Consider the following 27,797-nt stretch of genomic DNA (forward strand, 5'->3'; position numbering starts at 1 on the left):
GCTACAACTAAAGAACGGGAGGAATATAGGCTCTATGCAGAGCTAAACTTTTGCAAACTTATGAACTGACCGTGCTTTCTCTAAGAGTCTCGTTTATTATTAATGTCATCTTCAGAATCAGTGATCAATTAATTTGACTTGTTTGATCGCAAGTTTGCGAAACGTGGGGATACCAAAACCGATAGAACTAGTCTGCCGAAAAGAGAAGATGAATAAATAAACAAAAATCCACCGCGACTCTGCCTAATGCTTCAACTTCAAATCATGCCCTGATCCACCCTGTTCGATTACTCCAACGAATTTATTTATCAGCGTTTGAACTTTGAAGTATAGATCACCTATTTTTCATTAAAACAAAACTTTTAGTTTTCTAAACTGAGGACAAATAATAAGTTTACGTGCCGGACTTCTTGTCCGCCAAGCCTAGAACCCATGGCATTTTTTAGGCAGAGACGAATCGGTCTCTCAATTTCTATGTGCTTTTTAGCCATAATTAAAATGATTTATTGCTGAATATTTTGCCCGGACAAAAATGATTCGCACGAACCAGCTGATTTGCGTTGAGAGCCCTCTAGTATTTTCCTTCGCAATCATTTGCTATTTTGTCAAGTCGCAACATCTGACATAAAGGAGAAAATAATGTAACAATGCGAAATAATGCAGTATCTCCTTAAAAGCTCATTTTTCAAGCCAAACTTTAGAAACTCTGGGAAAAATTGATGATCAAAGATCATGATGTGAATAATAAAATGAGCTCAACATGGTTCCTTAAATAATTTACATCACGTTGAACTCAAGTAACGTAAACTCAAAATTGTATGTGAACATGGGGTCAATGATCATGGTGACATGAAGCAAGGGTTGGTAGGTTGTACTGCAAGAGATTAAGGGCCAATAGGATAATGGTATCAAGAGACATTGTTGTTTCTGCTTATACAATTTCATAAACTAAGAAGAAAGGTGGTCGAGGAAGGAAGTTGACAGAGACGCGGTACAGGAACAACGCAGACAAGAAAAGCGACTAATGTGAGTGCAGGTTGAAATAATTACATTTTAAACGATTTCGTTCTTCTCCTTTTCCCCGTAAAATTTTAGAGAAAAATGACTGGAACGCGAATTATCATCCTGTATTTCGAATATGAGTGTAATACATTGCGCGATTACACAGTAGTACATAAATGTCTAATGTTATCCATATCCTAATCCACGCTCGTGCATGATGGCTATAGGGAATGGGCATTGTAGTTCTGTGCTGAAAGGCTTGTAGTGGGTGTGTCGAGCCATGGCGGATGTGACTGCGGGCGTTTTGCGTACAACGGGTCAACTGAAATTGATTTTGCGACCAACACAGCCCGTTTGCTTGGGCTCGACCAATGAGTCCAACCATAGTCACGAGTCAATTCATAATGAACGTCTCTGTTACAATCCCGGAATTAAATATCACGCAGTGCTTAGGTTGAATCGAATTTGAGGTTTTTCTGTCATTTCTTCCATGTTTATTAGGAACTGTCGGTGACTTACGGGTAATTAGTGATATGAGCATAAAATGCCGACATGCCTAAAATGAAAATTATTATCTTAAAACCGAGACTTCAATTCCGAATGTTACTCTTGTGAAAAAGTTATTATTATTGTGACTCTGGTTTTGTACATTTAATACTCTCTGGATACACGCGCTGCCTTTAAGGTTTTCTAGAGGGAGGGTGAAAGACAAGTCGGTTTTTTGAGCTTTAAAGCACATCGGCCGAACTTTTTTTCATAAAAAATTCCATCCAAAAGTTTAATATACTTCGAACAAAGCTGTCATAAAGTTTGACAGAAACAATCAGAGACCATACATAGTGCTGTGTAATGTAACTGTATCCATTTTTATCCATCACGAAGATCCATATCCCATCATGAACATTGAAATGATAGTAACTAAACGGCCATAAACAACATTTACAGTTTTCTCTTGGTTAAATCCACCTGAATTTTTTCCAATTGAAAAAAAAAAGCATAAGATTGTAAAACTGACAAAAAAACTCTGGTGCAATTATCATTATATTCAGAGCATTTTAATGATATTGAAGTCAGTGAAGTAGATCTAAAAGGAGCTCTTGAGGAATTATCTGGACTGAAACCACGAATTTTTGACCTGAAGAACACGCGTATAGAACCTGGAAAGAAGATACAGAAATCACAACCAGAGATACGAGCTGTTTTCTGTTTCCGTTTATTGCAATGCTGTGCAAGTTGCAGAGCCTGGAGTCGCAGGTTGCATGCAGAATCAGTCACTCCCCACCACAGACCAATCGACCCTCAAACTGGGTGCCAGATTCATGACCCTCTTACTGCACTTTGATGCGAAGTATCAGGTAAATTCGATGGCTTTTGAAGTTTTTGCCAGTCTGGCATCTAGTTATCGCTGTTCGCCTCCGTCAACTTCCAACTTGATGCAACCACTGCTGTCAAACTCCCCTTTTCCTTGGTGATCCTACCTTTTTTCGAGGAGAAAGGGAATTAGGAGTATTTGGAAGCATGCCTGACAACTGCGCAAGAGGCAGATCGAGGTGACTTGCATTTCGCTGTTTAGCAGGGATCAGAATCCCTACAGCTCTTACCCGCTCGGTCGAATCTATTCGGAATTTCTAATGAAGTTTCGACTTGCGAGGGAAACAATTGAAGTTTGGCTCGAGCTAGCGCACTTGTATACGAGTATTGATGATTTCAGTTTACCTCAAGCAGTCTTATGTACCTTAATTCCTGCCGAAAAATAACTGAGCTCGGGAATCATCAATCTGATGACGAGACTCCATCTGGCAGAGTAGTTTTATTTGTGTCGAATAAGAGGAGAAATTACGAAAATAAAAAAGCTTACGAAATTAGGAGGTACAGGGCATGAGGACTGAGGTTAAATTTTAGAAGGAGGAACTTGCAAACACTACTTACATTTTTTTTAAACATATCAATATGTGTTTTTAACGAGGCGACATTCCCTCTTGAAATACAATTACTGCTTATCTCGTTCCACAAAGCACTTCTTACAGCAAAAAAAAAAAAAAACTGTATATTTGTCAAATGTCACCTTTTAAACATAGTCCATCAACGATGTTTTTACCTACAGAGGCTATGGGGTTAAACTCATTTATTTCTTATTTCATTCTTTTCTTTATATTTTCATTTTTTGGTAAAGGTAATTCATGTTCGGGATGGATTTAGAAATCCACCCCGATAGCATATAAATAATAGGTTGGCTATCCGGCCTCAAAAGTAAAGTTTTAAACTGACTGAATGTTATTACTAATTTATTAAGGTGGTCAATTTCGCAAATTTTCAACATGCATACCATCATTGCGTGAAAAACTGATGAAGAACCACATACATTAAGTAGTGCTGCTGCATCCTAATTTTAGCTGATAGTCTATCCTTTGTTACGTTTCTTGCATCATGGATTTTTAATGTTCTTTGCAATTTCATTTAACTCATTCATTTGTTTATAGAGAAAAATCAAAATTAGTTATGTTTTAACATGCAGATGACTGTTCGTAAAGTGAAAGAGATAAGAATCTATGGAGAAAGTATTCCAAAATGACACAAGCACAATGGTTTTAATATTATAAAAATTAGGGTCATGAATCGCTGGAAGAAAAAAAGGGTGGTGAGGAAATGGAGAGGGAAATCTAGAACAGCTGGTGGACGAGCAAAACTTCGAGCGAGCCAAAACACCGAACTTTTCAAAATGATCCATCTAGCTCGTAAGCCCTTATTTTAGAAAGTTTGAGTAGTTTCCATTTCCTTTCTCTCTCAGTCACGCTCAACCTCTGTTTTTTTATTCTTTTTTTCCTTTTTTGAATGAGCCAATTAGACCGATGGGAATAAATATCATTCAAGTGGAAAAGGCTCCATTCGTTTGGACTGTCTTCCTCGTGTGCGATTTGACTTCTTTTTTACCACAAATGGGCAAGCGTTTGCGGCGCGTTTTTAGCGAGCATATAAAACCACTTTCCCTCTAAATTGGCCCCGGCTTGTTGTAGCGGCAAAGTATCTCCTACCGAGGTCTCGTTTACTTTTCCTCCAGTTTATATTTCGGCTCATCTCACCTTCCTATCAACCGCTGCGGCACGGCGCATCAGACACGACCTCAGTTTATATGCCCGAATCATTTTCTCCTCCAACTGAGATTACAGTCGTCCTTGTTAAAGCATAAGGCGTCAACCACATTTTTTTCGATTTTTCTTCATGGAGTGCAAAAGTTGCTGAGAGGGTTGAGATGATCATATGGACTGCATTTTGTGATACGGAACAATACGATTTCTAGCTCATCCGTAAAAGAAACATATGTCTGCAGAGAAACGAATGACACGTACGTTGTTTTTAAACTGAAGCAATTGTAGTGCTCAATTGTATGATACTTTCCATTGTGTAGGTACATGATTATGGACAATGAACCTTTTTTTAGACTCGGATCCACATGGAAAAATAGAGCTGCGGGAGAATTTTTTATTTTTATTTTTTTAATTTTATTTTTTTATTGGCGATGGGAGGGTTGTGAATTTGGAGGGGTGTGAAAAACATTTCTCTTAATAATTATTCTATTCATATAGCTCCTTACAGTGTCCAATTACACATCCCTTTGATGCGAAGAAACTCCTTTACTTTGAATAAAGTGAGCCTCCAAGAGGCTTACAACACAGGTAAACACAAGAGAAGTTGAAGCTAAACGCATTTTATTTTTATCTACTTTACTATTCAGTAAGAAGTTGTAATCGTTCACGGGAAAAGGAACCTCAAACTCCAGAAAATGATAAATTGTCATTGATCAAAGAGGACAAACAAATGTTCTATCAAGATTTTGTTTGGGGGGGAGGGGGTTCAAACCAAATCGTAGTTATGACAGTTTGCGATTTGTACTTCTTTTGCAATTTCGAGGAAAACTATTCTCAATTCTAATCTGACGTGCTCAGGGTTGGCTAGAGGATTATACAATGCAACTTTACAGCTTGTTTGCCACAGTAAAACGCTAAAGGACCCAAGTGTGAGTTTTCCGGGGAAATCTCAAAATCCAATTTTTCGATCCGCCTAAACAAAAATCGCACTTTTGAAACAGTTTTAAAGGAGTCTCTCGTGGACGGTCACATCTGTGTCCCCTCCCTTTTATTTCATATTACTAATAAGAGATGGAATGGTGCATGGGATTCTCCGGGATTTTGGCGTGTATTGCGGGGAGGCAATTAATACTCGGGAGGTAGGCGGATATGGAACTGAACAATAAGCAGCGTATACGGCTGACAGATAATGTAAATGGTGACAGAGCACTAGAGGCGCATGCAGGGCCGGGAAAGGCAAGGTAAGAGAATAGGGCAAAACGAGTTACAGACGGAAAAAGGAGAGCTCCAATTTAAAAACTAATGAGAATCCGAGCTGTAATAAACTTACTCTTCTGCGCAGTTTTTCCCTCTTTCCCTCAATAATTTCAAATTTCATTCATCGGAGCATGAAGCTTGAGAATTCCCTCTGGATATAAATTCTAACACCCGCCTCTCTCCCTGCCGCGCCATCGCCCTTACTGTCTCTGGCTCGTCTCATTGTGTCCTCCAGCCAGCGACAACCGATTCTCCTCACCGGAGCCAACGCACTTATCCTGTAAGTTTCGTACACGTCGTCGGAATGGAATGATACCGAATTTCACCGCTTAAGCATCAAGGACCTACATGGACGGTCAACACTCATGGAGAGATTCGTCCAGTATATTATTTGCCTTTTTTGATAACAAAGTCGAAGATTTTATACTCCGAGACAGATACGCCTGAATCAAAACTATTTCATGATCGACATTCCTAAAAGTGTTATTAAAGTTGAAGGTCGGACGCACAAGTATTACGTAAAGGGGTTTTCCGACCCTGCTTCTTAATCGATTGTCATCCTTTTTCTGTCGGTTTTCAATGAAAAGTAGACCAAAAATATTTTTCGTATATACAGGAAAATGAACTCTTGGATGCCCGGAATTTTTTTTCATACGCAAAGTCCCACGTTGCGTCGAGTTGAATTGACTCCCATTTGAAAGCATTGATGTTGATGGTTTTTGAAGTAATTATTTATATTATTTCTATGGTTTTGAAGGTAAGAAATCATTTTTTTAAAAATTTTCGCCTCCTTTGGCAACATACTGGCACTTCCTCACCCCCGTCCCAATACATCCACCAAATGCAACTCCTCCAGAAGCGATAAACGGATCAATTAGAGCCGGTTTGGGATTTTGAGGGGTAGTCGTCAAGTGTAGTCGCTTCCTGGTTTAACATTACCTCTCGGCAAAATACCATTTTTTAGATCTGCGACCTTTAAGGTACTTGAGAGACCACAAATCAAGTTATTACTTTTTTTATTTATTTTTTTTACAAAATGATTATTCATTCGGACAAATTATGGAAAAAACTCCTTTTCGACTTTTCTCAAATCTCAAAAATATGAGAAACCTCAATGCGCGTTGACGACGGCGCAGAGATACAACTATTCGTGCTTGATAGATGTCCGTGTTGCATCTACAAAATTGAAGGCGCGATGGCGCGAGGCGTAAACTCGCAATGCTGCAAAACGTAAGAAATACAGTGTATCACATACATTGTATCACGTACAGTATATCATCATGATCTGACATACATTTTTACAAGGTCAGCATAAAATTGAAAACATTTAAAATGTTGGTTTGAGATCTTTGTTTTTGCAGATACGCTCATTTCTTAGTTTATCACTCAATTCATTCATGAATAAGCATTACAGAGTAAACCATTGCAAAATGTATCGTTTGGAGAGATCGCAGTGGATGTCGGGAAACAACTCCGGGCGCAGACGCGAGAACCTACTAGCAGTAGACATAGATACGTCCACACTATGGATTGATAGACGTATTTACCCCTGCAGTTGACGTGTTTTGTGACTACTGGGTAGTTTTTTCGTCAAATCCCGAAGTTTTAACTCCTGACATTTAGCGCCATCCCATGCGCGGAGTCAAACTCGACTATAAATGTTACGCAAGAGGTCTTATTTGACGATTTTTTTTTTTTAAACTGTGTTGATGCAGTTTTCAAGATTCATGACCAAGACGTGTTCCCAAATTTCAACCGATCCATTAAACTGATCATAAAATGTCTCGTTTCAAGAGGGGTGCATGCCATAAGCTTCCTCTGGTTCTCGGTTATGAATGGCAACAACAGCTTGTCGCAGAACTTTAACCTGGGCCCAGACCCAAGCAGCTTTTAGAGGGCTCAAGCTGGAGACTTCAGATTGGAGTTCAAAGAGGTTTTGCATCACTAATAAGCAATAACAAATCTGCAATTTAAATTTGAATCCGAATAAAACTTAAGCAAATACGTGAGCATCAGCGTTTGCTCCTACCCTCCCCCTCCATGTGGAATTTGATCTTCGCAGAGCGCTTCATGATGTCACCCCGAGCACACCAGCATTCGGGCCTCTATTTGGTTTGGCGAGCAAGCAAGACAAGTACTCCATCGCGCTCTTGCACCTTTGTTGACGACAATGTATCGTACAGTCGTTGGATTTGTGTGCAAGGATTCGGTTAACTTTTTAACTAAGATTTTCAGGATTGCAACCCTCAAAGAAAAACACTAAACGATAACACTCCCATCGTAGCCGGAATGAATTGCTTAGCCTTTTTACCGAGATTGGCAATAGACAAAAATGAATTTTGGAACCGTTCGGTCTTGCTTTCCCCACAAAATTGTGCGGACCCACCACAATTTCACTACCTTGTTACATACAGTTTGGGTCACATTTTAAGTGCCTTTGCTAATTTATTGATTGTGTAGTATTAGAATTAAAACGTAACGTACTACTAAGGCTTATTATGGGCTAAGGTTTTTTTTTCTTTTTTTCTTTTGTTCGATATGGCTTTCGACAAAATGTCTGCTCTTGCTTTCTGTATACATAACACCAGCAATTTTTCGTGTAACCAGTGGAGCTCTAAACTTAATACTTCTCATTTGAAGTCATTCATTCTATCACACGCATCTTTTCAACACGCACAGTGAAAAGCAAACAACGTATCCGATTATAGCTTCCCTGAACGCTAGCTTTAGGGCAATAGTTAAATTACAACATAGCTCTGTGAAGTGTCAGAGCATTTAAAAGGTTCCGTTTTTACTCTACTGTAGGTCATGGTGCCTTCAGTGCGAGTATAGATAAACGTTTGGCAGGCGAGGAAGTGTGCAAGCAAAAACGCGTGGAAGTTGGCTCTTCAATTCAAAAGGGCACTGACATCGTAGGCAGGTCGCATGATTGTCGGGAAATGCCTCGTAAAATATCGTTCCGTACGGCTCTGGTCACAAAAAACCGTGTAACTCAAATATAAACTGAATCTAGGTGGGGATTTTTAGGATTACGGCGAGTTCTTGGGAGTATTCTGGCAACTGTGGCCATCACATGTTCAAAGCTCCGGAAAGTTGCAGTTGGAGCTTTGATTGAATTCTAACTTTCGCAGATAGAGCCACGATTCACGATAACACGGATCCGAGGGGGCAAAAAAAAAAAAGTTTTCATCCGCTGCAAAACGAATGTATTGGTCGACTGAATTTGCGGCGTGGAATTGTTTTTCAAACAAGGTGAAAAGACACACCAGAGATACCGAAATCCGATGAATAACTGAGGACCTGACAAATGGGTCCGCAAATCAACACCGCTACTTTTGATTTATTTTCTCGTGTTTCCGCGATGAATGTCAAACTCATCACACACTACGGAACGATAGCAATACATTGCCGCCGGGCGGGAAATTTGACCGCAAGCTGGGACTTAATTGCTTTATGCCATCGGCTGGAGCCATTTCCTAGCCTAGTGATCACAGTTGTACTGTTGATACCTTTTTCAAAATTGATCGAAAGTCAACACACTAAGGCCACGTGATATACCCGAGGCTTTCTAGTCGGTTGAAAGCCTAGCGCAACCAGCTGAAAGATTTGAATCGAGTTTAAAGGAATCAAAAGTCATATATTGTAAAACAATTAATTAGTGGATTTTATCTAGTCGTAAACTTCCTCCTGTCAAAACTCGAAGTCAAGAAAATACATTTGAACGTGCGAAAACAGTCGCAAAAATGGTTAAAATTTGTCATTAGCATTGAGTCTTTTAGAGGAATAAAAAGCATCAAACTTTTTCTCTCGGTTCAACTTGACGCAACATGCTTCGTTTCTGTGTAACTCGATCCATTTTCAGTCACGCATACACACTGACTTGTGATTGGTAGAAAAAATATCATACCTCGACCAATTAGAGTACTGAATGGGAGCATAAGATTGAAAAAAGGAATCCAACATATTTACTTCTTCAAAAAAAAAGAAGAAAAAAAAAGAAATGGTAGAAAATACAAATTACGATAGAATTGAAGGAATTAATTGCATTTTCTATCCTTTTATCTTCTTTCTTCCATCTCATCTTAGTGGCTGAGTTTAACAGAAAAAGAAAAGATTCACTTCAAACTTAAAGAAAAAGGGTCGAGTTATGTTTTTTCTCCTAAATTCCTCCATAAAACTAAGTATGAAAGATAATATTCAAACCCTATTCTCACTTTTGAAATATTTTACTCGAAACTTGGCTAGGAAAAAATGTTTTGCACGTCAAAATCAAAACCACCTCTTGCCAATTTTTTCTAAGATGTGAATCGTACCACGCTGTTTGGTTCAGTTACATAAAAACGCTAATGTCGACATTACCATAATTATACTCCTCCTAATCTCTCTTATTGTTAGTTAGGACACACTCAGGAAGGAGGCAGGAAACAACGAACGATCGAGCAAAAGGCAGGGGCCCTGGCTCATCTTGTTCTCGAAGAGATCCACACATGAAAATTTTCTCCGGGTACCTGGGTATTAAACTAAAACATTATTGCAAACCTGAAAAGGCGAGGAATTGGATGAGAAGAAGCAAATTACGAGCAAGGCAGCAGTAACGTCGGAAATGTTTCAGCCATCCAGTGCAATATTTTCTCTCGCTAACCTTTTTGGTGAAGTTCATTTACTCCCTGTCCCTTATGAGTGAAAAAAGGAGACTTAAAAGCTTTTGTCCGAGCCTGGAAAGCATTTTTAAATTGAGCTTTCCATGTACTTTTATCGCCTAGCTCAACGCGCTCAGCTGACGCGGAAAACAGCTTACGTGAGAAAACAAAGGTCCCGCCGACTCGTCGCTCTCATCCCTCCGAGCTTGAGCCTTTGGAAAGGTCATACGGAAGAAAGCCCCGACAGTGCAAATATTTCGGGATTTGGAGAAGGCTCGCAAGTTGTGGGAGCTCACCGCGGTTCCTTGATTTCAACTCGGACCATTCCCGCGGCGATGGGGTCGGAATCAAATGCGGTTATCCTGCTATACTGCCGCGTGCTAAGGAAAAACGCCGTATAAACCTTCACGCATTGCCAAATTTCCATTTATAAAACACGAATTTTCCGGTAAACTTGGGAGTATTTTTTAGATAACATTGTTTGCAATTTCACCGAAAGTTCCTGAAAATTCCAAGAAAAAATATTCATAACTTCAGAAGAAAAACTAATGAACCGTACCCAAGTTCCGTGGAATATAGTTTCTTTCTACGGTGCTAATACGTCAAAGGTCTCCTTAAACATCACTTAATCACAATGTAGATCACATGGAGTTTTCCTAGAAAGGTTTGAGTGGATGCTATGAATATACTGAAAAAAAATCTCGGTTATGTGAACCGAACGCCCAGTGTCCCAAATATTCGGTTTGTCAAACTGAGCTTTCGGTTCCCGAAACCGGACGTCCCCACATATATGACCAAACTTAGTTCGTCGGCTCACTTTACCGTACAAGTTCGGTTACACGAACCGAAAATTCAGTTTGACGAACCGAATTAGAAGGAACGATATGGGACCCCGAACTTTGGTACATACGACCAAACTTTTTTTTTCAGTTCCTCTAACGACACCGAGAGGCGGTTTTGTTTACTCACAGTCTCCCTTTCGCGAATCACACAAGTCAGCGTGACGAGTCGCAAGTGAAGCCTTGAGGAGTCGCGCGTGCCTGCGAACTTGATCGATGCTCCTGCGTAAGTTTCCCGAAATCTGGTTGACATTGTTCGCGCTGGGGGAGCGAGGGAGCGCGAAGAGCGGGGTCGACATTGCTCGTGCTGGGAGAGCGAGAGAGCGCGATGCCGGTAGTCGTTGCTGGCTGAGGCGAAACCTCAACCTCAACCTCCATCAAAGTCCAACTTCTCACCGCTTTCCGCTGATAAAACGTTGACAAATCGAAGCCCTCCATGGCCGCGGCGTCTAAGCTGCGGCGGAGGTTGGGTCAGCGCCCCGGGGGAGGGGGGGAAGGTGGAAGGGACCGGGGGAGGGGGGGGGGGTTGCTGCTCGATTACCGCCCCTTCCTTGCTCGGCTCCACTTTTTGTGACCCTTTCCTCTCGCATCTCGCATCTCTCGGGTATCGGGCAAGTAGAGTGGCCCCGGCTCCTGGAGCTTGGGCCCGCGATACAAATTGCTATTGTTTTAAAAGCCATAAATTTCCCCCGATACAGTTTATGAATCAAGTTTATATTGGACGCTATTACTCATCGCTCGTCCCATAAACTGATCCGCTACTACTTCAACCATCAAAAGCCCGTCAAATGGCTCGTATCATCGTTTATTTTCGGTGAAGTTCTCCGGGGTTTGTCTTCGCCCTCCCCCGCCTCCCCCGAGCTCCGAGTGGTTGTGGCGACGCACCGCAGCGGTGGGAATCAGTGCTGGTATCGACCGACTGAATTGCGTCATTAAAACCACTTGTTATCATTAATGGCCGACGATAAATGCGCCGGAACCTCGGGTTCCGATATCTCAATTTCAGGGAGTTTATGACTCATCAATTTCAGATCCGATGAAAATGTTTCTGTGAGCTTTGAGCGCGGGCAGCAGTTTAGTGATGATCCATCCGGCTCCGTGAAATAAAGGACCCTACAACAAAACGGCCAAATCGGCCTAAACACGGAATCGTACGATTTTCTCAGGGATGATAGAGGGTCTTCCCAGACACTCAAAACTGGTCATATTTTTTGCCTAACCCCCAGGGAAAAGGGGGGAGAGGGGGTCAAAGTCAAAACCTTTAAATTAGCATAACTTCTCAACGGTTTGTCGTAGAAAGATGATCTTGGTGTCAAAATTTCCAGAAAAATGAGAGCTTTCAGAATATATGTATGAAATTAATTAAATTTTAAAATTTGACCCACTTTTGGGGCATTTTACGAGGTCCCCCTTTCGTAAATTTTCGTTTTTTGAGATTTTCGGTTGTTTGGTTCTTACGGATCAAAACAAAAACAATTTTAAATGAAAGTAGAGCGTTTAAGCTTTAAAAGAAGCCCAAGATAATCTTGGGGAAACGATTAGAAGCGGAGTTATGAGTCTTCAAAGTTGACGCGGCGCGCGGGAACCTTGTATGTTCCGAGTCTCAAGGTCACCTGCGCGCCCCGGATTGCCTGCAGGTTGCAAGTTTTTGTGTTTTTATGCTTCTGTAGGTCATTTTTAATGTAAATCATTCAATGAAGATAGTTTAATCAGAATTTTATAATTTTACACAATGGGCCTTCGGCGAGGTACACCACATTAACGTCAAAAAACTTTAACTGCGTTTCAAATAGCCCCCTCACGAATAACTGAGACTTGTCTTGAAGCTGAAAGCTCCTCTGCTTCTACGAGAAACTATTTGGCTTTACCAAGTGAGTTCCGTCAAGCGCTGTAGCTTATAGCTCAATTAAAAAATTTTAAAATTAGGGGTACCCCAAAATTTGGCATCAATGGGTTGTAATTTCTAAATGGTTCAGTTCTGTATGGAGCATATGTATATTTGAACTGAGGGTCCATGGTTTCTACTAAATTATAAGAGCAGAATCGTCATCGTCAGCAAATGTTTAATGAGGTAGGATGGATATAATGGTTGATACTCTAAGCCCCCTCTCGCTCCTCCCGTAAAATTAAAAAATTCTGATTAAACTATCTTCATTGAATGATTTACATTAAAAATGACCTACAGAAGCATAAAAACACAAAAACTTGCAACCTGCAGGCAATCCGGGGCGCGCAGGTGACCTTGAGACTCGGAACATACAAGGTTCCCGCGCGCCGCGTCAACTTTGAAGACTCATAACTCCGCTTCTAATCGTTTCCCCAAGATTATCTTGGGCTTCTTTTAAAGCTTAAACGCTCTACTTTCATTTAAAATTGTTTTTGTTTTGATCCGTAAGAACCAAACAACCGAAAATCTCAAAAAAACGAAAATTTACGAAAGGGGGACCTCGTAAAATGCCCCAAAAGTGGGTCAAATTTTAAAATTTAATTAATTTCATACATATATTCTGAAAGCTCTCATTTTTCTGGAAATTTTGACACCAAGATCATCTTTCTACGACAAACCGTTGAGAAGTTATGCTAATTTAAAGGTTTTGACTTTGACCCCCTCTCCCCCCTTTTCCCTGGGGGTTAGGCAAAAAATATGACCAGTTTTGAGTGTCTGGGAAGACCCTCTATCATCCCTGAGAAAATCGTACGATTCCGTGTTTAGGCCGATTTGGCCGTTTTGTTGTAGGGTCCTTTCTTTATGGAATTGTTTCCGTCAGAATTTTCAACTCATTGTATAGCTGTTTAGAGGGAATGGTGGCTCATTACTTTTTTCTCTCTCTCCCTTTCACCCCTTCTCTTCGCCTCTTTTAGTTTTTATATCAATGTCAATTTCTTTAATTAAATTGAATATATACGATAGTATTGTATTTGTTGAGTATTTGTAGAGTATTGTATTTGTAGAGTATTGTATTTGTATTTGTATTTGGGAGGATAGGGGGCAATGGCGATTGGGCATCGTAGAGCTCGAGGCGGCGCTATAAAAGCGGCTTTATGTATGTATTGTATTTGTAAAAGAGTTTACCTATCACCATAGGTTTTGTCTGGGTGTCTGATAATTGTTTTGTTTTTGTAAAAGAGTTTACCTGTCACTAGGTTTTGTCTAGATGCCTGATATTTTTTTTTTTTATCATTTAAGTTGCTGAAAAATGTACGTCATCTGTCAACTTATATACATTTATAATTTTTTTTATAGCGTTGCCTGAAAAAGCTGTTTTTTATTGCAGAATTTGGTCTAGTTGGAAACATTCGAACTAAAAATAACGAAATTGCACGTAAGCAATATGCACATAGTTCTTTTCAGCATAAATGCATCCAGTTGAATGATCGTTGGCAGGTTTTGCGGCAACCTGCTGATTATAAAACCTTTTACGTTCGGGTGATTCAAGTAAAATGTGAGGAATTTTCCACACAAAAAATATGTATATAATTTAATAAAGTCCAAGTTTAATAGAAACGCACTAAGATGAAGCAAGTTTGAACCGAGAAAAATGGGTTTAAAGGTGATTCTTAGATAACCTCAACGTTTAACGACTAGTTTTCATGTTGATGATATTTTTTCTCAACTTTCGGCAAGAGAAAATTTGAGACGAGTTATGAAATAAAAACTGCTTCTAACTTATGCTATTCTAAAATACGACTTAGTACGTTTCTGCTGAACTTGATTAATATTAGTTTCATTGTTTTTGATTCACCAATAAACCTGAATGTACCGGAATTCAAACTAAAGGGCTGGAAATTTTGGATTGGAAAAATCATGAGTGCCCCTCCCCCTTTTTTTGATCGCCCGTCGCACTTTTTAGTTTCGTATTCTTTCCATGTATACCGTACCTCTTATGCATTAATGGCCCGTCATGACTATGAGAGCAACCATCCCCGTCTTGATGGCGACGCCATTTCTCTTTTGCGTCGTTTTAGAGGAACAATACGTAAGGGACTTTGAGTATAAAAATTATTCCCGCCGGGTCTACAAGAACTGGAGTAATTAAACACATGCAAAACACGCTCTATACACCAATTTAACACCCTCCTTTCTCACACTCACTCCCTCCCTTCACAGCCCACGCAACGAATTAAAACACAATTAGCAGGGATCATTATGGAGATCAACATCTGACGGTTACGCAAATAAAAAGCTACACGGTAATTGGGTCCATTCAGCGCAGATGAGGAGAGAAAGGCAGGACGGAAAGGGAAATTTCGATAATTAGTGCCCCAGCAAAGAAGGGATTGTTGGGTCAAGGGTTGGCGCTCTCCCCAAAGGCTGACCCATTCTCTGCCGTCATGCTGTAAGTAGCCGGCCAAGGCGCTATTGCCAACATGTTCATGTTCTTTATCTTTAGAACGTAAAAAATAATATCAATGCAATAAATCCCAACGAAAAGAAACAAAAAAAAGAGAAAAAGAAAACACGAAACAAAACGAATAATAATGGGTAAACGAAGCTAAAACAGACATTTAAGTGTCTAGGACGTTTTGTGATGGTATCAACCCCCTCATCAACTAAAAAACAAAATTCACAAAGAATGACGAAACTCCGGATTTTCCATTTGCAATTAAAATTATCATAAACATGATATTATGTGTAAAATTAGCATAAACATGGCATTATGTGTGAAATTATCATAAACATCATCAAATGTTCGATCATTATGTTCATACTTGTTTCTGGTGAGAGTAAATTGTGCTACTTTAAGATTAGACGTATTTGTGTTTAATTTAAGGTGTTATTATATAAACCTTTTACGTCGACAACGTCCACAAGAATGGTGAAGTTTGAAAAAGATAGCACTCATTAAGAGCGATTCGGTTCCGTTTCTCTTCTTTTATACGAGATATTTTTGGGTCGTGCTCGAAAATGACTGAATTGTTGTTCACTATCTTATACTATCACTAGCTTCCTTGCCCTCCACCTTCACCTTTGAATCCCTCGAAAATAGCGTTTCGGGTTGGGTCGAACCCGTAATACACCATTCAAATCCCAAAAGTCCCTTCCCTTTAAACTAAATTGATGGCTACCCGACCGGAAGTGATCAATCTGACAACACCAACCGGAAGTCGTTCGAGCCGGAAACAAACTCGGCCCGGATCAGTTATTATTACACTGTAAATAGGTACATCTGAAAAGGGAAATAAATCGAGGCTAGTTTGAGTTTCTGACACGCTTGCCGCTAGGGGCGACGGTAGTAAGTGAGGAATGTCCGAACTGTGATATCTTAATGTTATTCAACACGCTCAGGGTGCGGGTGGCGGCGCGGCGGCGGGGAGGGAGCGGTTTGACGCGGAAGGAAAACATAAGTTTCCTTAGTTCCTTCGCCGACGGATCGGGGAGTGGTGATAACGGGTCAACAACACGAATGCCTTTTTTTCTTGTTCCTCCTCAGTTTTTGCAGCGTCGTCGGCCAACGACTTGACACGCAATGCCCACTTGAAAGATCCGCCACAACAGGCTAGTGCATGACGTCTACGTTGCATAACTTCCAAAATCGGGGGCTGATAAGTACCGTAAATCACGGTGAAACTACCGGATTACGTATCTCGTTAGTCAAAACGCCTTCACTTTCGTGTATATGCAACATGGACATCCGTGGAGCTCGAATAGTTGCATCCAGGAGTTAAAATGAGTGTTTGTCGCACTCGAGCGCGCATCCCGACATATGGATCGCATTCAGCAAAAAGGGACCAGCGTGATTACAGCTTTATTAAAATGTTGCCTCTTCATAACTATCGAAAAAATCCCTCAGAATAGCAACAGTGTTCAAAAATCTCCGTTCATCGAAAAAAAAATAGGAAGTTGATTTAACATTCTGGGTGTAAAGAAAGTGTGCGAGAACTTACAAAATGCTGAATTCTCCGCCACATCAGTTAGTTTTACATCTTTGCATTGCTAAAGTAACTGCAGTAGCGTGTAATTCAGCATTTTATAAGTTCTCGCACTCTTTTTTTATATCCAGAATGTCAAATCAACTTCACTTTTTTTCCGTTGCTCCCATTTTATTTTTTTGGAAGAGAACAAATCAATAGTATTTCTTGAAGTTTTCACAGGGTTTTCTACAAACAGTGAAGATAAATCGTAGGAGTTTTCAAGAATTGATGCTGAATAGTTGCGCACTTGAAAAATGAAGTATGACAGGAAATCTGCAACGTCGCAAGCCGAGAAACGTGGTCTGCTAGTTTCACCGTCGAAATGCTTCTTTAACTGAAAGGGATCTTTCATAATCAAAATAATGGACTAGTCAAATCGGTTCTCGATTACGGGAGTAATTTTACTGAAATTTCTCGAGATGAATTTATCAGCCTGGTGGCAGCTCGCAAGTAAACTTTAATGGATAAACTTATGAAACCACGTACATACCTTTGTCTGCGACGCCATGAACTCCCGGGGCAATTCGATGCTGAAAGTCGACGAACACGCATCTTAATCGCAATTTTTCAAAATTTCAGCAGTTCTATTATTTTTTTGAGAAAGATGGAATTTCCTTACTGCTCGTTGTTTTCACAGAATATTTTGCAGCTAAGGAAGAAGGACCAGTAGATAGATATTTCAAGAGAAACATGATTTATTTCGTCCGAAAAATGGAATTTTATGAGATATTTGCAACGTTGCAGATCAAGCTACCTGTTTTCCGACTTTACCTGAAATTTTGTTATTCAGTGTTTCGAAATCACAACACTGGAGCCGAAGGAAGGGAGGGGGAGGCACTGGAGGGGGCATAACGACGTACCAATTACGTACACTTTCTTCCTAATGACAGGATAATAATTTCTTCGCCTTGAGTGTGCTTTTAATCGCCTCTTAAGGTCTGCGTTTAATTATGCAATAATAACCGCAATTTTTTCACCACCTGATCCCTTTGATACAATATTTAAAAATATGCAAGGCGCACCATCAAAAGTAAATCCAAATATCCGTGTAGGGTGGTGTTTCTTATTATAATTATGTTTTACATTAGAATACAATTCGTAAACGTAGCTTTTTAAAACAAAATGTATAGCTTCTAAATGGGTGAATCATTGTATTTTCCTGGGTAATAAAATTTGGAGAATTAACCATGAGACATTCACCACCGAGGATCAATGCTAAGTTTTAGTAGCCATGCCCATAAATCAAACAAATATTGGCGATAAACGTGACTTTTTTTTTTTTTTTTTTTTTTTTTTTTTTTTTTTTTTGCGTGTCGCACTAGGTGGTTTTAAAATTTCCAAAGACACACACTTTTAAAATACTTTTCCTCATTTTTAAAAAAGTGCGTTGATAATGCTTCAAAATACTGAAAAAACCTACAAAATGTACAAACACTGGGGAAAAAAAACATATTGGATCTAGAGTCCAGACTCTTAAAAACATTGACAAGAAAAATGACTCTTGATTCAATCAGATTTAAGCTTAAATCGAAAGGAAATCCGCTCAAATTAAGAGGCTTGGTTCTTGACTTGAGCTTAAATCTGATTGAATCAAGAGTATTTTTTCTTGTCGATGTTTTTAAGAGTCTGGACTCTAGATCCAATGTGTTTTTTCCAGTGAATAAACAAATGGGATGAACATTTTATCGATGGTAGTATTTAAAGACTGCGGTGAAACTCGAGGTTTTCAAGAGTCACTGAAATTGCAAAAACGGACGGTCAATTGGACGTATTTCTACCAAACAGACCTATGTGCATTAAGACATGAGCCCTGAGACCCATAAGCATATGTGCATAACAGGGCTCACGTCATAATGCACATAGTTCCGTTTGATAGAAATACGGTCAATTCCACCTGGACGTCAGCTTCAGAGTCAACTGGTATTTCGACACCTGCCACTCAAAAACCTTCCACCGCAAATCTCAATTTAAGTGCTTCGCTCGCGGTTTCAGAACAAAAACGTAATAAATTGGTAATAGAAAACTGGGGCAGAATATAATTTACTTCAGTTTTTTGTATCGGATAGCAATCACGTTTGGAATCCGGAGCTTCCATGAACTCGTAAAGTGCTACTTCACTAAATGACCAGTAATAAAAAAATCTTCATCAATACTTTGCTTACGTACAGGGAACCACCCTGTTACGGAAATATCTTTCGATCTGGTTTACTATTTTAATTTCAAATAAATGAATTTACTTAAGCACTGCTGAAATCTCACATGGTTCATCTTTCAGTCCTATCAACCTTTGCTCACCTTATTTATTGAGTCAACATATTACTGAGCCACCATTTTTCTTTGATTCTTTTTGAGAGAACGTGCTCACGAACGTGGGCGGCCGGCCGGCCAGCACGCAACGCGCATTGGCGCCTACAAACCTAAGGGGATACTTCAAGCATTGCGCAATGCGTGAAGTATCCCCTTAGGTTTGTAGGCGCCAGTGCGCGTTTTGTGCTGGCAGCGTGCAGCTGCAGCACTTGCGTCACTCCGATTTATGCTAGGCTCCATTATTTAAACTCGCATAATCAGCGTTTTTCAACTCATGATTTTTAAAGTTTTGCACACTGTGCATGGATTACTTTAATTTAAATTGATAAAAAAAAATATATATGTGTGAAAGGAAAATATAATGTGTATTTAATGTGTGCTACTAACTTTATTATTTATGGTTAAGTGTCTTTCACCAATTTTTGTCCGCATCGGATGCCGCACCGTGTACTGGTGTGATTAGGTTTGTTTCTAGAATGTTCGATAGCATGTGTACTGAGTCAGCGCTGATAACGCAAAAGTATGCCCAGCCACTCGTTTTTCTTCAATTAAATTGCCATCCTCAAATATATTAAGATAGTCGAAAAATTCACCAAAAAAAGTTTGCCTACATAACACGGACAAGAAAAAGGTAGGAGTTGGGCCTAAACTTGTGCATTTTCAATTAATTGTGGTAGTTGCCCAATAAATTGGGTTACTAATCCAAATTGTGCGGTGATACCCCAACTTGAGTTGCGGTACTAGGAAAATTAATTGGATATGACGATATCGTCAAACAAATTGGAGTAATACCATAATTTTAGGGTACGACCCCTAACACATTTTTCCCGTGAAGTTTGTTTCAAAATTAGTCAGCGTATGTTTGGACCATTAAGTGCGTAGTCCTAGTCACGGCAGAATTCACAATTAAGAAGAATACTCAGTTGTCTCAACGCCTTTAAAAGTTGACTTTCAATTTCCCCCGGAAAATAGAATAAAACAAGGTGTAATGTATTAATGATCCGAAAAAGGCTCATAGTAAACTTGATTCCTTCTTGTCTTTATACTGATGAGAGGTTATATTTTCAGGAAGGGGGAAATGATGGTAATGGATGTGATAATGGGGAGAAGGAGGAGGCCGAATTCAAAGTGACGCTAAATGAGAGAGGGTTGGTTAGAGAGCTGTACAGGAGAGGAGAGGTTGTTAGCGGTGGAGAAAGACAGCAGAGAGCGGTTGAATTAAAGAGCCTCGAAAACGAATTAATAAAAAATGTTCCACCGCTGCTGTGAAGTATTTTTTTAATAGTGACAAGCCACTTGCAAATTTTTGCGGTAAGCTGGCTGCTGCCGAGTTTGGGGCGAGGGAGGCAAATGTCTCGCCGTGTGCGCGAAAAACAGAGTGGGGCTCATTAAAAAATGAGCGTCAGTGTGCTGGTTCTTCCTGTTTGCCAGTTTTAGGACCGGGAAATTAACTTCACTGAATGTCAGGCAGTCAAACAATTATTCCTCTCGTCGGGCGATTTGACATCCATGACTTCGAAGCTTTGGGCTGCTGCAGGAATGGCAGTAATTAAAAGGAAAAAAGCTGGAGCAATCAGCGTGGAAAGAATGACAAAAGCTCAGGGCTGCGGAATATTCTAGATCCCTTTGATTAATTACTAATCCTATGAAAAACCCACCAATTTGGAGCATAGTTGGAATAAAAAATAATTTCGATACCGTTTCTCTTTCAAGCAGGCGGGTTCGGCATTTTGAATTGCGTATCTTTCATTACAGAAGGGTATTTGCGGGCGCTGAACACAAAGTTTACAATATTTACGACATGAATTGAGGTGCCACCACTTTCATTCTACCTGCTTTTTACCAGCCATAGCACAAGCACCAGCGCAGCACTTCGGTACTAGAGTCATGCTCAACTGCATGCACAGAAAAGAATCGTTGCATTTACTATTCTGTGGTGACAAATAGTTCAGTCTCAATAATAATGCTGCATTGTCACCGGGATTGAAATAATTTTTACCACACAAGTACCATTGTATCTACAACCAGAAAAGTAGGTGGGACCTAGAATCCACTGTGGGCATTGTAAGAACAATGATTCTTTCCTCTCCATGATAGGGCCGTAATACCAGAACAACGGTTAATTTTATACCTTGTGAGTTTTGGCGATCTAAAACTAGAGGGCTTGATGCTATATCATATGCTTCAAACGTTTACCCTTCTGCATACATAAAGAAAATTATACAGTAACCAATTGACTAGATTAAAAATACGTTTTTAACATACCAGCTAGTTCATTTTCCCTTCCTCTAGTTGCGGATCAGCCTGAAACCGGACAAAAAATTTCAAGTCATTTAGAAATATTAAAGCTTTTGTTTAAAAGTAAGAAATAATTAGAAATGATGTGGAAAAGGGCCATCCATAAAATACGGAAGGCACTTTTTCCCATTTCTAGACCCCCCTCCCTCCTCGTAAGGCACCGTAAAGCAGCCCGTGCCCCCTACCCCTCTAAAAATTACGTAAAGGCTCCAGTAACCCCCCCCCCCTCTTTTTCAATTATCTTATATTCAAGCATTACGATTTCTTTTAGAAAAAGAATGGAATTTTTAGGCCAAAATTTTTACTGGTAAAACTTTTTGAAGTAAATTCATGGGAAATATTAACGTTGCAATTAGTTTAATAAACAGAAATACGTGGAGCAAAATTGAAGATTTTTTTTATCTCTGGAATAGTTAAAAGTGTAAAGTTGACATAAGGATGAAGTCACTCCTCACTATCCCACGGAGTGGTGAAGTGGGAATCAAGAGAAATGAAAGGAGCAGGGTCCGATCGATCAGCAATCGGTGATGTGCTGATTTCCTCCATTTCATTTTGAGTTTTATTATCAACCTGACGAAAAATGGACTTTTGAATTTTCTTTAAATATAGGCTGGAAAGCTTACGTAAAGCTCAACCCCATCCCCCTTGCCTCCTCGTAAGGCACCTTAAGGCACCGTAAGGCACCTTAAGGCACCGTAAGGCACCGTAAGGCACCGTAAGGCACCGTAAGGCACCGTAAGGCACCGTAAGGCACCGTAAGGCACCGCAAGGCACCGTAAGGCACCGCAAGGCACCGTAAGGCACCGTAAGGCTGTTAGAGACTCCTCCCTCCCCCCTGAGTGTTTTACGTAATTTATGGATGGCCTCAATGAAAATATGGTAGGATTGCGCTAGGTCTGTACTAAACTCAAAGGAAATCAAAGGCAAAATGACAAAAATATATTTAGAGTTACATTAGATTTAACTTTGTAAGTCATATAATATTTTCGGCATTTCTAGCTTTGATCTCTCTGCAAGATGGTGTGGTCAATATTTTATTCCCTTCCTCTCTGAAAGAATCGGTTTAACTATTATTGATTTCTTCATTTTAGAGACTCCATTCTAATTTAAAGCGAAGTTTGTCACTAGCAATTCGAACTCGACGGAGGGCAAAAGAAGGATTTGGCACCACCATGTTAATCAGGAGAAGTCGCACGGGCCGGCGGAAACGCGGGAAACACAAAAAAAGGTTTTTCCTTTGCATAACCCCCACCATCAAATATTCATGAGAGTCGAATGAATAAAGGAACGGACGCTAATTAATGATAGGAAAGCAAATACTGAGCGATTCAGCGACGGGGAAATGAACAGCGGAATCGATTCAGCAAACGTCTAATTAAGAAGTGATTTTTCGTAACCGTGCGAAAAGCGGCTCCGGGGTGCCTCGGACGCGCGAACGTATTAAAATGGCACCGAGCGTCCCGGGAAAGCGCTGGAATGGAACGCCATGATTGGAACATAAAAAGTTAACGAGATTCCGTACCCTTCACTTTTACTCCCGTTCATCCGTCACCGTTCCGTCGCCAATCGCACAATCGGAACAAGATTTGGATAATCACAAACTGTAAAGTTGTTTATGATGTCTCGTTAGTGTTTTACTGCTCAAATTTGACGCTTCTGTGTTCGGGCGTTCCCCCGGTTTCCCCTCTTAAAATTTCATTTCTTGTGCTTCTCGCCCGAATAAAACTGAGAGCTTTCCCCTACGTTTTTTTTCTGAGCCCTTCAAAAGATGTTCCTCTTTACGACAAAACGCTTCGGAGCATGTGGTTCTCGATTTTCATAGTTTTATGACTTCAACTATTTTATATCTTGAGGGAAAATGCTTTGATTGTAGCTCTCCTCGTCGTTTTTTACGGAGGAGTCAGTTTGGGAAAGCAATCTTCGAAAGGATTTGAGGCGAATTCTGCTTGAACATTTGGCAGAATTCTTCCGAGCGTCCGTAAGTTCTTTTTCCGAGCGAATTGGGAGCTTTTCCCTATGTTTTCTCCGAAGCTTTCAAAATATGTTCTTCTTAACGACAATGTGTTTTGAGTCGTATATATGTTTTTATTATAGTTCTAGTGCGATCCAGATTATTATACATCCTTAGTGCAGATGCTTTGACCGCCATTTTTTCTTTCAATTGTTATTGAAATAAGTCAAAGATAACGATAATCAAAGCGATTTGTAGCAAATTCTGCTTAAACTTCGGCAAAACTTTTATTTTTGGGCTTTATACTTTTTCCCCCTTGTTCTTTATTTTGTTTGATTATTTTTATCATACACAGAATTCTATAGATCGCCTAAATCACACTTAAGTTTGGACTACAGCATCAATTAGAACTCCGGACTCCCATGTGAGTGAACAGCTGATGCGCCGTCAAAGGTCTCGGAACATGACAAATCGTTTGAATTTTAGGTGCTCCCTCGCAACATGGGGTATATGCTTGTTTACTGGAGGAATTAAACAATTAAAGCGAATTGCAATGTCGAGGCAAGAAATTAGGAGAAAAAATCCCGCTGGGCAAAATGGAAGGCAACAAGAGTGCAAGATGCGTGACGCTTATGCAAAAAAACAATATGTGGCTATCTGATTGATCATTACGGTAGCCGATCGGTCTCTTTTCCAATTTACCTCGTGGATATGCATTTTATCACGTTTTGTGCTTCAGAGGATACTTTTTTTCGACCTACTCGGCGGGACGGGTTGGTGATCCCCGAGCTATGTATCCCATCTACCCTTTGTATAGACTGATTATGGAAATTGTATTTATAATTCTTCGAATGAAAATGACAGGATTTTTCATACCATTGTCACTATTTTTGTTTCTTTTGAAAACAAAAACAAGACAAAAAAGTCCCATAATTCATTACCAAATAAAATTTAAATTTTGAGCATTAATGACTGTTGGAAAATAAGTCCCTCTAAATTATTGGTGACATGAAAAAAAGAAAAGAAAAACAGAACAAAAAAAAACGAGCATACATAACAGAAGCTGATAGAAGTGAGTTTTGAAATAAAAATGTCTTATAATTTTCAAAACTCATCATTGAATTTTGCCGATAGCTGTTTAAACATAAACCAACACACAATAGGTGATGGAAGGATTGAGGAGTGAGAGTAGGAACTTCATCGCAGAAAGTGACTCCAAGTTAAGTTTTTTAAGGACTCCGGGCCAAAGTATACCACAGCTGCAAAATTATTCTTCATTTAGGAAATAAAATGTCAAAAAAGGAAGGAAATCCAAAATAAGCATACCGTGAAACGAGGAAGAAATTAAAAATGGATATCTGCAAGAGAAAGCGGCGGGAAATCCTTTCCCTTCAGCTATTTTTGGAGCGGGGCTGCTTGAAAAGCAAAGAGGGAAGGAGCAAAGAAATCTGCACCCTATTGTAAATTCACTGGCGTAAAACACAATTCAGTTTAATAAATAATAAAAGACATGACGGGACGGAATGAGAGACTGGTAAGGGCAAGGAAGCGTAAGAGGCTTGGCTAATGAGCAAAATATAAAATGAGAGGAGCACTGAGCAGGAGCGCAACCTTAAAATGAATCTGAAATTCACCAGGAAAGGGATCCCGAATCTAACGCATAGTTGCCAAACAACCACCTGACTCAAACATGCCCCCCGAAAATAGTAATTTCTTCCCCCCCCCCCCCCCCAAAGAAACACTGTTGACGCAGGGTTAAACCTCACTGAAGAAAAAAGATTGGTAGAATTTACCATTCATTCATGCTGTATTTCACACAGCGTGAATTCAAAGTCGACTCTGTCAGAGGAATGGTTACCTGTACCAGTATATAGTTACGTTTACCTTTCTTACCTTTCTTCTGGCAGAATTGACTCTGCATTGACGCTGTGTGAAATACAGCGTCCATTCAGTTATGAGTTATAAGTTATGAGTTTGGACTCATTGCTTCTGCCACTGATCGTGGGCCTGGCTCCCAAGTGTGCAGATGGGTTTTTTTTTTCAGCCTACAGAAAAGCGATCATGACTTTTGGTTAAAAATGGGGGCTTAAATTTGTCTCCACTAATGGGTAAGTACGACTCCCAAGCACTAAACTTTTTTCTACCGTTCATCGAGGATAAAACCTGACGATTTAATTGTTTCAAAACAATCAACCTAATCGATCAATCAATTCAGGGGTGATACTATAGACGCTTGAGATCTCCGAGGATTCACATTACTTGGAGGTGGAGCTGAGGCGCGCAATTGGTTCGACGCACCATTTTATTGTACGCACATAAAACAGAGAAGCGAAGGTGTCAGAGGGGAGTTTAATCGTTCACAATGGACTATTTTGCGCATTCATTCATTATTAAAACCGCGCACCCCTCAGAATCCTTCTTTCTTGGTAAAAAGTGCCAGTACCGTCAAACTCCACCCTTTTACCTTTCTCCCGATAGGCAGACCAATCACTTTTTTATGTGCGTCGAACTGGGAATCCTAATAAAATTGCCATAAACAGGGTTTCACGCTCCCCATCTGAACCAGTGGCGTGGCGTGATTTGCGATCTATCGATTGATCTGCCATTTAAATCTATGGAAAAGGATCGATACACAGGGTGTTCGCAGCGAACACCTTGATGATCGATTCTATACCATAGCTTAAATAGGGGAATATCGATATATCGCAAAGCACGCCACGCCACTGATCTGAACATCGCCACCCCCGGGCTCTAATCCCAGGCTAGAAAGCAGTTTTGCGGAAGAGTGGAACGGGGCTCGATCTTGGTACCTAATAAGGACCAACTGTAAATACGGTGAGCCTTTTTTTACGCATATATCTACCTTTTCAAATCCGGCGCGCCGTCTCTCGGTTCCCTCATCTTAGGCTCCCACTTTTTACAAAGCGTCCGCATGGAGATGAGAGGTGATTTTATGTGTCTGGTGAATTTTTGAAGAAATGAAACTCAACAAGGGGGATTTAAGAGCGACGCATTTCCTCTAAGCCAGCGTATTTGGGGACATAAAAAACCTCTGAGGCTGCTGGCCTTTAAATCTTTTTGATAATGATGATAGTATTTTCAAATTGAACTCAGCGTGGAGAGAGGACGGAATTAATAACACGCTTGAGTCCCTCTCTCTCCCTGTGGCACCTCCTCCCCCCCTCTCTCTAATTACTACACGCTCCCTACCTCAAAATTATTTGTCCCCAAACTGCTCGAATGGTAGTAATTTACTTTTTTATTTCCAATTATCTCATTCATATTCTATGGAACGAGCGAAAGCCCAATTAAATGTTGATGTACGCGAAGTCTACGTCTGAACAAAGCGCAACGCAAGCATAATATAAATTCATGCTCGTTCGCGTAATCGATAGGAAGTTTCTTGGGGGTATCACGCAAAATCCACTCCTTAACATTTTCTCAATAAACCATTCTAATATTAGAAGCATGCAACGGTACAAATATAAATGTTTGATTTGATTGCAGTTTCCGAATACGTTTCTCGCCTGAAGCTTGTTTCCCGTGTTTATTTTATTTTAATTTCATGAATCAGATAATCCACCCCAATAATTCCTCTAAAAAATTCCGAATGAGAAATCTAAACCTGAGCACTCACTTAATTTTTAATGATTTAAACGTACTATTTATCGGACTAAAGGTAAATTCCGAGGAGTTGCACTTCTTCTGAGCTTACCTTTACTAACCCTCATAATTAGTTTTCATTTGGGTCATTGACAACAGAGATTTTTCTCATAATCACAACCCACCAATTTTCAAAGTTGTATAAATAAACCCTTGAATGCCCAACATTTCCAATACCAATAGCAATTTAGACGATCGACTACCGACGCTTGCTTATGAGACATCTAACTTTTATTCTTTGTTTTCTTTTTTTAAATCATTATTGATTTAGATACACCATAGCATATTCTCAGCGAGCTTAACCTCAACTTTTCAAGAGTAAGTGACATCTCAACGCTCGTTGATGAAGGCGCAGAGATACAACTATTCGTCCTTAATGGATGTCCGTGTAGTATCTGCAAAATTGAAGGCGCGATGGCGCGAGGCGTGAACTCGCAACGCTCCGCCCTATGCTATGTCAATTAGGCGTCGCTCAAATTCGGGAGGAAAGTAAAAAAATGAGGCCCTAATAAGTCCCCTCTCTCCTATCTTTGGCTGTGTTGGTACTCGATGTTATTTCTCTTTTTTTAAAAATTTGACGTCTGATTCTTTTTTTCGTTTTCCACGACTAAAGTGATCTACCTTTCCCGTTTCTTTTCTTCTACTTTTTTTTATGAACAGAAAGTTTTGAATATAAGTCTAGAATACAAGATAGACTACAAGGATACTGAAACTTTTTGTCTCCCTTAGTTTAAAAATCTGAATTTTTGTATATGAACCCATTTTTCATATTCTGTGTAAAGACATTAATAGCCTGAGATGCTGAATGTCTCTTAATAACTTAACTAACTAACTAATCTTT

General features: G+C 39.9%; 1 protein-coding gene across 2 annotated transcripts in view; it reads right to left on the reverse strand.

The window, feature by feature from the left end:
- Positions 1–27,797, reverse strand: part of LOC109035577 (uncharacterized) — a 197,112-nt gene that overhangs the window by 57,278 nt on the left and 112,037 nt on the right. The window contains exon 4 of one of the 2 annotated variants that reach the window (XM_019049260.2): positions 21,310–21,348. The exons of the other annotated variant lie outside the window; for it this stretch is intronic. The gene's annotated coding sequence lies outside the window, so the exon portion shown is untranslated. The remainder of the gene's footprint in view (positions 1–21,309; positions 21,349–27,797) is intronic. 2 annotated transcript variants of the gene reach the window in all.

Source organism: Bemisia tabaci, chromosome 1, assembly GCF_918797505.1.
Source record: "Bemisia tabaci chromosome 1, PGI_BMITA_v3".
In the NCBI taxonomy this organism is placed as follows: domain Eukaryota; kingdom Metazoa; phylum Arthropoda; class Insecta; order Hemiptera; family Aleyrodidae; genus Bemisia; species Bemisia tabaci.